Genomic DNA, 9015 nt, shown 5'->3' on the forward strand with positions numbered 1-9015 from the left:
ATAATAAAAGATAGGCCCTTCGCAGAGGGAAGCAGAGGTTGCCATGCGCTTTTATGGTTGGATGCACAAAATCTTAATGCAAAAGAATGTCACTTTATATTGCCCCTTGTATGTGAACCTTTATTATGCAGTCTGTCGCTTTTATTGCGTCCACAACAAGTTCGTACAAAGCTTATTTCTCTGCACTAATAAGTCATGCATATTTAAAGAGCAATTTTTATTGCTTGCAGCGATGACAACTTACTTGAAGGATCTTACTCAATCCATAGGTAGATATGGTGGACTCTCATGGCTAAACTGGTTTTAGGATATTTGGAAGCACAAGTAGTATCTCTACTTGGTGCTGAGAATTTGGCTAGCATGAGGGGGAAAGGCAAGCTCAACATGTTAGAGGAACCATGACAACGTACTTTATCTCAGATATAAGAAAACATAACTCATTATGTTGTCTTCCTTGTCCAACATCAACTCTTTAGCATGTCATATTTCAATGAGTGTTCCCAATCATAAAAGATGTCAATGATAATATATCTATATGTCAAACCTCTCTCTCCTTATTACTTCCTATTAATTGCAACGATGACCAAAGCTATATTTACCAACTCCCAACAACTTTTAATCATCATACTCTTTCTATGTGAAGTCATTACTTTCAATAAGATCAATATGAGCTCTTTGTTTCTTTTTATTCTCTTCTTTTATTCACTCAAGATCATGGCAAAGTAATCAAGCCCTTGACTCAACACTAATCTTTATTATATATAGCTCATGGACTCGATTGCATAGAGGGATCATAAAGCAAAACTTCAAAACTAAATCATGCCATGACTTTATTCTACTATATCAAGATACTACTACTAGGATTGAACTAAGAAAGACGGTAAAGATAGGAGTTGTGATGATGATACGATACCAGGGCACCTCCCCCAAGCTTGGCAGTTGCCGAGGGGAGTGCCCATACCCATGTGATTATGTCTCCTTCTTTGTTGTTGGCGGTGGAGGTGTTGTTGATGATGCAAGCTTGTCGTCCACCTTCCATGGCATAGGCTCACCCTCATAGAAGGATGATCGAGTCTCCGAAATCCTCAAATCTGCAATGGAAACAGCTCGAAACAAAAACAGAGGATATTTGCGTGATACGGTCGTCAAAACCTTGGGAGAATATATAATGAATTTTTACAGACCAAAATACATATCATGCAAGAAAACGGAGTCCGGAGGGCACACGAGGTGCTCACGAGGTAGGGGGCGCGCCCAGGGGGAGAGGGCGCACGCTCCACCCTCGTGGAGGCCTCGTGTCCTCCCCGGACTGCTACTTATTTTTCTATTTTTCTAAATATTCCAAAACGGAGAAATATTGCCTTAGAATTTGTTTTGGAGTCGGTTTACTTACCGTAACACATACCTATTCCTTTTCGGAGTCTGGAACATTCTGGAAAGTGTCCCTTATGTATTCCTCCGGGGTTATGGTTTCAATAATATTAGTTTCAACATTTATAGGATTACCTGAGATATAGTGTTTGATCCTTTGACTGTTTACCACCTTCGGATTTGTGCCTGCGAAGTTGTTGATTTTTATGGCACTGGAACGATAGACCTCCTCGATAACATAGGGACCTTCCCATTTAGAGAGAAGTTTTCTGCAAAAAATCTTAAATGGGAGTTGTATAGCAATACATAATCACCTACATTAAACTAACGCTTTTGTATCCTTTTATCATGCCATCTTTTAACTTTTTCTTTAAACAACTTGTCATTTTCATAGGCTTGGGTTCTCCATTCATCAAGTGAGCTAATATCAAATAACCTCTTCTCACTGGCAAGTTTGAAATCATAGTTGAGCTCTTTAATAGCCCAATATGCCTTATGTTCTAGTTCGAGAGGTAAGTGACATGCTTTTCCATAAACCATCTTATACGGAGACATACCCATAGGATTCTTATATGCAGTTCTATAGGCCCATAATGCATCATCAAGTTTCTTGGACCAATTCTTTCTAGACCTATTAACAGTCTTTTGCAAAATTAATTTGAGCTCTCTATTGCTCAATTCTACTTGACCACTAGACTGTGGGTGATAAGGAGATGCAATTCTATGATTAACGTCATATTTGGCAAGCATTTTATGGAAAGCACCATGAATAAAATGTGAACCACCATCAGTCATTAAATATCTAGGGACTCCAAACCTCGGAAAAATAACTTCCTTAAGCATTTTAATAGAAGTGTTATGATCAGCACTACTAGTTGGAATAGCTTCTACCCACTTAGTAACATAATCAACAGCAACTAAAATATGTGTGTATCCATTAGGGGAAGGAAAAGGTCCCATATAATCAAAGCCCCAAACATCAAATGGTTCAATAACAAGTGAATAATTCATAGGCATTTCTTGATGTCTACTAATATTACCAATTCTTTGACATTCATCACAAGATAAAACAACTTACGGGCATCCTTGAAGAGAGTAGGCCAATAAAAACCAGATTGCAATACCTTATGTGCAGTTCTATCTCCAGTGTGGTGTCCTCCATAAGCTTCGGAGTGACACTTGCGTAGGATCTGTTCCTGTTCATGCTCAGGCACACAAAGTCTAATAACACCATCTACTCCTTCTTTATAAAGATGTGGGTCATCCCAAAAGTAATGTCGCAAATCATAAAAGAACTTTTTCTTTTGTTGGTATGTGAAGCTAGGTGGTATAAATTTAGCAACAATATAATTAGCATAATCAGCATACCAAGGAGTGCTACGAGAAGTGCTTACGACATTTAATTGTTCATCAGGAAAGCTATCATCAATAGGTAATGGGTCATCAAGAACATTCTCTAACCTAGATAAGTTGTCTGCAACGGGGTTCTCAGCTCCTTTTCTATCAACAATATGCAAATCAAATTCTTGCAGCAAGAGAACCCATCTAATAAGTCTAGGTTTAGCATCTTTCTTTTCCATGAGATATTTAATAGCAGCATGATCGGTGTGAATAGTAACTTTAGAATCAACAATATAGGGTCTAAATTTATCACAAGCAAATACAACTGCTAAAAGTTCCTTTTCGGTAGTAGCATAATTTCTTTGAGCATTGTCTAGAGTCTTACTAGCATAATGGATAACATTTAATTTCTTATCAACTCTTTTCCCTAGAACATCACCTACAGTATAATCACTAGCATCACACATAATTTCAAAGGGTAAATTCCAATCAGGTGGCTGAACAATAGGTGCAGAGACTAATGCTTTCTTAAGTATTTCAAATGCTTCTACACAATAATCATCAAAGACAAATGGTACATCTTTTCGTAACAAATTAGTCAGAGGCCGAGAAATTTTTGAGAAGTCCTTAATGAACCTCCTATAGAACCCGGCGTGACCAAGGAAACTTCTTATACCTTTGATGTCCTTGGGACATGGCATCTTTTCAATAGCATCAACCTTGGCTTTATCAACTTCAATACCTCTTTCAGAAACTTTGTATCCCAAAACAATACCTTCATTAACCATAAAGTGGCACTTTTCCCAATTCAAGACAAGATTAGTTTCTTCACATCTTTGCAAAACTCGATCAAGATTGCTCAAGAAATCATCGAAAGAGGAACCATAGACGGAAAAATCGTCCATGAAAACCTCACAAATCTTTTCACAAAAGTCAGAGAATATAGCCATCATGCATCTTTGAAAGGTAGTAGGTGCATTACATAAACCAAAAGTCATACATATATAAGAAAAAGTACCAAAAGGGCATGTAAAAGTAGTCTTTGATTGATCTTTAGCCGACACAGGTATTTGAGAGAAACCAGAATAACCATCTAGAAAGCAATAATGTGTATGTTTGCATAATCTTTCTAGCATTTGGTCAATAAAAGGTAAGGGGTAATGATCTTTCTTAGTAGCTTTATTTAATTTGCGGAAATCAATTACCATCCTATAACATGTGATAATTCTTTGCGGAATTAATTCATCTTTATCATTAGGGACAACAGTAATACCTCCCTTCTTAGGGACACAATGGACAGGACTTACCCACTGACTATCAGCAATAGGATAAATTATACCTGCCTCCAGAAGCTTGAGTATTTCCTTTCTTACCACTTCTTTCATTTTAGGATTCAAACGCCGTTGAGGATCACAAACTGGTTTGGCATCCGCTTCCAAATTTATTTTATGCTGACATAGAGTGGGACTAATGCCCTTAAGATCATCAAGAGTATATCCAATAGCGGCACAGTGCTTCTTCAGACTTTTCAATAATCTTTCTTCTTCATGCTCTGAAAGGTTAGCACTAATAATAACAGGATAAATTTTCTTTTTATCAAGATAAGCATACTTAAGATTATCAGGAAACGGTTTAAGCTCAAATACGGGATCACCCTTGGGTGGAGGAGGATCCCCTAGGATTTCAACAGGCAAATTGTGTTTCAGAATAGGTTCCTGTTTAAAGAATACTTCATCTATTTCCCTTCTTTCATTCATAAACATATCATTTTCATGGTCTAGCAAATAATGTTCCAAAGGATCACTGGGAGGTACGGCAATAGAAGCAAGACCAATAATTTCATCCTTACTAGGCAATTCTTCCTCACAATGTTGTTTACTAAATTTAGAGAAATGAAACTCATGAACCATATCATCCAAGCCAACAGTAACAACATTCTTTTTGCAGTCTATCGTAGCATTAACAGTATTCAAGAAGGGTCTACCAAATATGATGGGACAAAAGCTATCTTGCGGAGAAGTAAGAACAAGAAAATCAGCAGGATATTTAGTTTTCCCACACAAGACTTCAACATCTCTAACAATCCCAATTGGTGAAATAGTATCTCTATTGGCAAGTTTAATTGTGACATCAATACCTTCTCATTTAGCAGGTGCAATTTCATTCTTAATTTCTTCATATAAAGTATGTGGTATAACACTAGCACTCGCACCCATATCACATAAGCCATGGTAACAATGATCTCCTATTTTAACGGAAATAACAGGCACGCCTACCACAAGTCTATGTTTATCTTTAGCACAGGGTTTAGCAATTCTAGCAGTTTCACCTTCGAACTGAACAACATGCCCATCAATATTATCAGACAAGAGATCTTTAACAATTGCATTATTGGGTTCTACTTTAACTTGCTCAGGAGGTACATAAGTTCTGATATTGCTTTTACGAACAACAGTTGAAGCCTTAGCATGATCCTTTACTCTAATAGGGAAAGGTGGTTTCTCAACATAAGAGGTGGGAATAATAGGATCATTATAAGTGATAGTCTTTTCTTCAACTTTAATAGGTGCAGCTACTTTTACTTCTATGGGAGGATGATATTTAAACCACTTCTCCTTAGGGAGATCAACATAAGTAGCAAAAGATTCACAGAAAGAAGCTACTATCTCAGAGTCAAGTCCATATTTAGTGCTAAACTTACGGAAAATATCGGTATCCATAAAAGATTTAACACAATCAAACTTAGGTGTCATACATGACTCCTTACCTTCGTCGAGGTCCCAATCTTCAGAGTTGCGTTTAATTCTATCCAATAAATTCCATCTGAATTCAATAGTCTTCATCATAAAAGAGCCAGCACAAGAAGTATCGAGCATGGTGCGATTGTTATCAGAAAGCCGAGCATAAAAATTCTAAAGAATTGTTTCTCTTGAGAGGTCATGATTGGGGCATGAATATAACATTGATTTAAGCCTCCCCCAAGCTTGAGCGATGCTTTCTCCTTTGCGAGGCCAAAAATTATATATATAATTGCGATCACGATGAACAAGATGCATAGGGTAATACTTTTGATGAAATTCCAATTTCACTCTTTTATAGTTCCATGATCTCGTATCACATAGCCTATACCATGTCAATGCGTCTTCCTTCAAAGATAAAGGAAAAGCCTTCTTCTTAACAACATCATCGGGTATACCTGCAAGCTTAAATAGTCCACAAATATCATCCACATAGCGAAGATGCTCGTCAGGATGCTTTGTTCCATCTCCTGGAAAAGTATTAGCCAGCAGTTTTTCCATGATACCCGAAGGAAATTCAAAAGGAGTTTCATTTTCAATAGTTTCAGTAGGTTGAGGGGCAACTCTTTTCTCTACTGGAAGGGGTGAAGATACCCCGAACAAGCCCCTCATAGAATTACTTTCCATAGTAACAAGTGACAGAAAATTTTAGCACACTATATAAATTTTTCCTTACCAAATTCCACCTACCAAAGGTGCTACACTCCCCGGCAACGGCGCCAGAAAAGAGTCTTGATGACCCACAAGTATAGGGGATCTATCGTAGTCCTTTCGATAAGTAAGAGTGTCGAACCCAACGAGGAGCAGAAGGAAATGATAAGCGGTTTTCAGCAAGGTATTCTCTGCAACTACTGAAATAAGTGGTAACAAATAGTTTTGTGATAAGATAAATTGTAACGAGCAACAAGTAACAAAAGTAAATAAGGTGCAGCAAGTTAGCCCAATCCTTTTTGTAGCAAAGGACAAGCCGGAACAAACTCTTATAATAAGAAAAGCGCTCCCGAGGACACATGGGAATATCGTCAAGCTAGTTTTCATCACGCTCAAATGATTCGCGTTCGGTACTTTGATAATTTGATATGTGGGTGGACCAGTGCTTGGGTGCTGTTCTTACTTGAACAAACATCCCACTTATGATTAACCTCTATTGCAAGCATCCGCAAACACAACAAAAGTATTAAGGTAAACCTAACCATATCATGAAACATATGGATCCAAATCAGCCCCTTACGAAGCAACGGATAAACTAGGGTTCAAGCTTCTGTCACTCTAGCAACCCATCATCTACTTATTACTTTCCAATGCCTTCCTCTAGGCCCAAATAATGGTGAAGTATTATGTAGTCGACGTTCACATAACACCACTAGAGGTTAGACAACATACATTTCATCAAAATATCGAACGAATACCAAATTCACATGACTACTAATAGCAAGACTTCTCCTGTGTCCTCAGGAACAAACATAACTACTCACAAAGCATATTTATGTTCATAATCAGAGGGGTAATAATATGCATAAAGGATCTGAACATATGATCTTCCACCAAGTAAACCAACTAGCATCAACTACAAGGAGTAATCAACACTACTAGCAACCTACTAGCACCAATCGCGGACTTGGAGACAAGAATTGGATACAAGAGATGAACTAGGGTTTGGAGATGAGATGGTGCTGGTGAAGATGTTGATGGAGATTGCCCTCTCCTGATGAGAGGAGCATTGGTGATGATGATGGCGATGATTTCCCCCTCCCGGAGGGAAGTGTCCCCGGCAGAACAGCTCTACCAGAGCCCTAGATTGGTTCCGCCAAGGTTCCGCCTCATGGCGGCGGAGTCTCGTCCCAAAAGGTTGCTTGCTATTTATTTCTCATCGAAAGACTTCATATAGGAGAAGATGGACGTCGGAGAGCCACCAGGGGGCCCACGAGGTAGGGGGCGCGCCCAGGGGGGACGCGCCCCCACCCTCGTGAGCAGGGTGTGGGCCCCCTGGCCTTCATCTTTGGCGATGATTTTTCTTTATTTATTTTAAGGTATTCCGTGGAGTTTCAGGACTTTTGGAGTTGCGTAGAATAGCCCTTCAATATTTTCTCCTTTTCCAGCCCAGAATTCCAGCTGTCGGCATTCTCCCTCTTCATGTAAACCTTGTAAAATAAGAGAGAATAGCCATAAGTATTGTGACATAACGTGAAATAATAGCCCATAATGCGATAAATATCAATATAAAAGCATGATGCAAAATGGACGTATCAGGGCTCTTCCCACGGCGGCGCCCAGGATCCCCAACGTGGCCACGTTGCTTGTCGTGCGCAACTTGAGATGAGCGTGCGGTGGGCACCGGCATGGGTGTCTTGGAGGTCGCCGTGCCACCAACTGGTGGTATGGCGATGGCTCTGGAGGGCCCTGCGCCGCCTGCGGGGGGCACAACTCCATCTCTAGATCCGGCGACGTGCGGCTCGTCGTTCTGCTCACGAGCGGCGCCACTCGCCAGGGTCTGGCTGCCAGAGCAGTGTGGATGTTTGTGGGCCATGCCCTAGGTTCTGTCCGCGACGGGCCCACTCCCTGCCCGCACTGGTACAGGCGGTCCGGCTCTGGCTGAGCCGATCACCATCGTCATCATCCTCTTGGGTGCCATGGCGACGAAGAACTACAGAACTAACTGTTGAACCAGATTCTCTCAACAAGCGCCCCCTACCTGGCGCGCCAAAGATGTCGGTGGAGAACGACACATATGGGATCAACTGGGATCCCTCATACGGTTGCGGGGCGCGGGGTTGAGAGGAGAGCAGAATCAGTAGTCAGACAAAGCACACGGGTCGTTTACCCAGGTTCGGGCCACGACGTGTGTAATACCCTAGTCCTGCTTTAGGTGTCTAGTTGAGTGTTCTTGTTGTTCTTGAGCTAGCTACAATGAGCCACTTATCCAGGGGTCCGAATCCCCCTCCGGTATGCCTTGGGCCTCCTTTTATAGCAAAGGGGATCGCCACAGTGGCACACATGAGGTGGCATCGGGGTACTGTGGCTAAACTTATCGCTAGCCATTATGGGACAAGGTGCATTAAATGCGAACCCCCGTCCCGTCCATCGCCGCTCCACCCTGCTCCACCACGCGTCCGGGCCAGCGGGGTGTGTGGTGCCATGTAAGCTGGCAGGCAGCTGAGGTGGCGCGATGGTGAGGTCTTCACGAAGATTTGCATGCCACCACGTAGGCGTCGCTGAGTTGGCCTAGAAGACTCATGTTGACACGCAGGCGCCTGCCTAGCTGGTGGGCTGGCAGCTGCATGGGGAGTGGTGGCGAGATCGTGGTAGGCGTGGGCCTAGCTGTGGCCTTGCAGATGTCCTCGGCAAGGGCCTTGCCGGTGCCCCGACAAGGGTCTTGCTACGGCGCCATGGTCGTCCCCGGCAAGGGTGTTGCCGAAGGCCTTGTGGATTTCCTTGGCAAGGATCTCGCCAAGGATCGTTGTCTTCTATCCTTTGTCTTCACAAAGATCTGCATGCCACCATAAAA

Source organism: Triticum aestivum, chromosome 6B (genome assembly GCF_018294505.1).
Source record: "Triticum aestivum cultivar Chinese Spring chromosome 6B, IWGSC CS RefSeq v2.1, whole genome shotgun sequence".
NCBI classification, from domain to species: Eukaryota; Viridiplantae; Streptophyta; class Magnoliopsida; order Poales; family Poaceae; genus Triticum; species Triticum aestivum.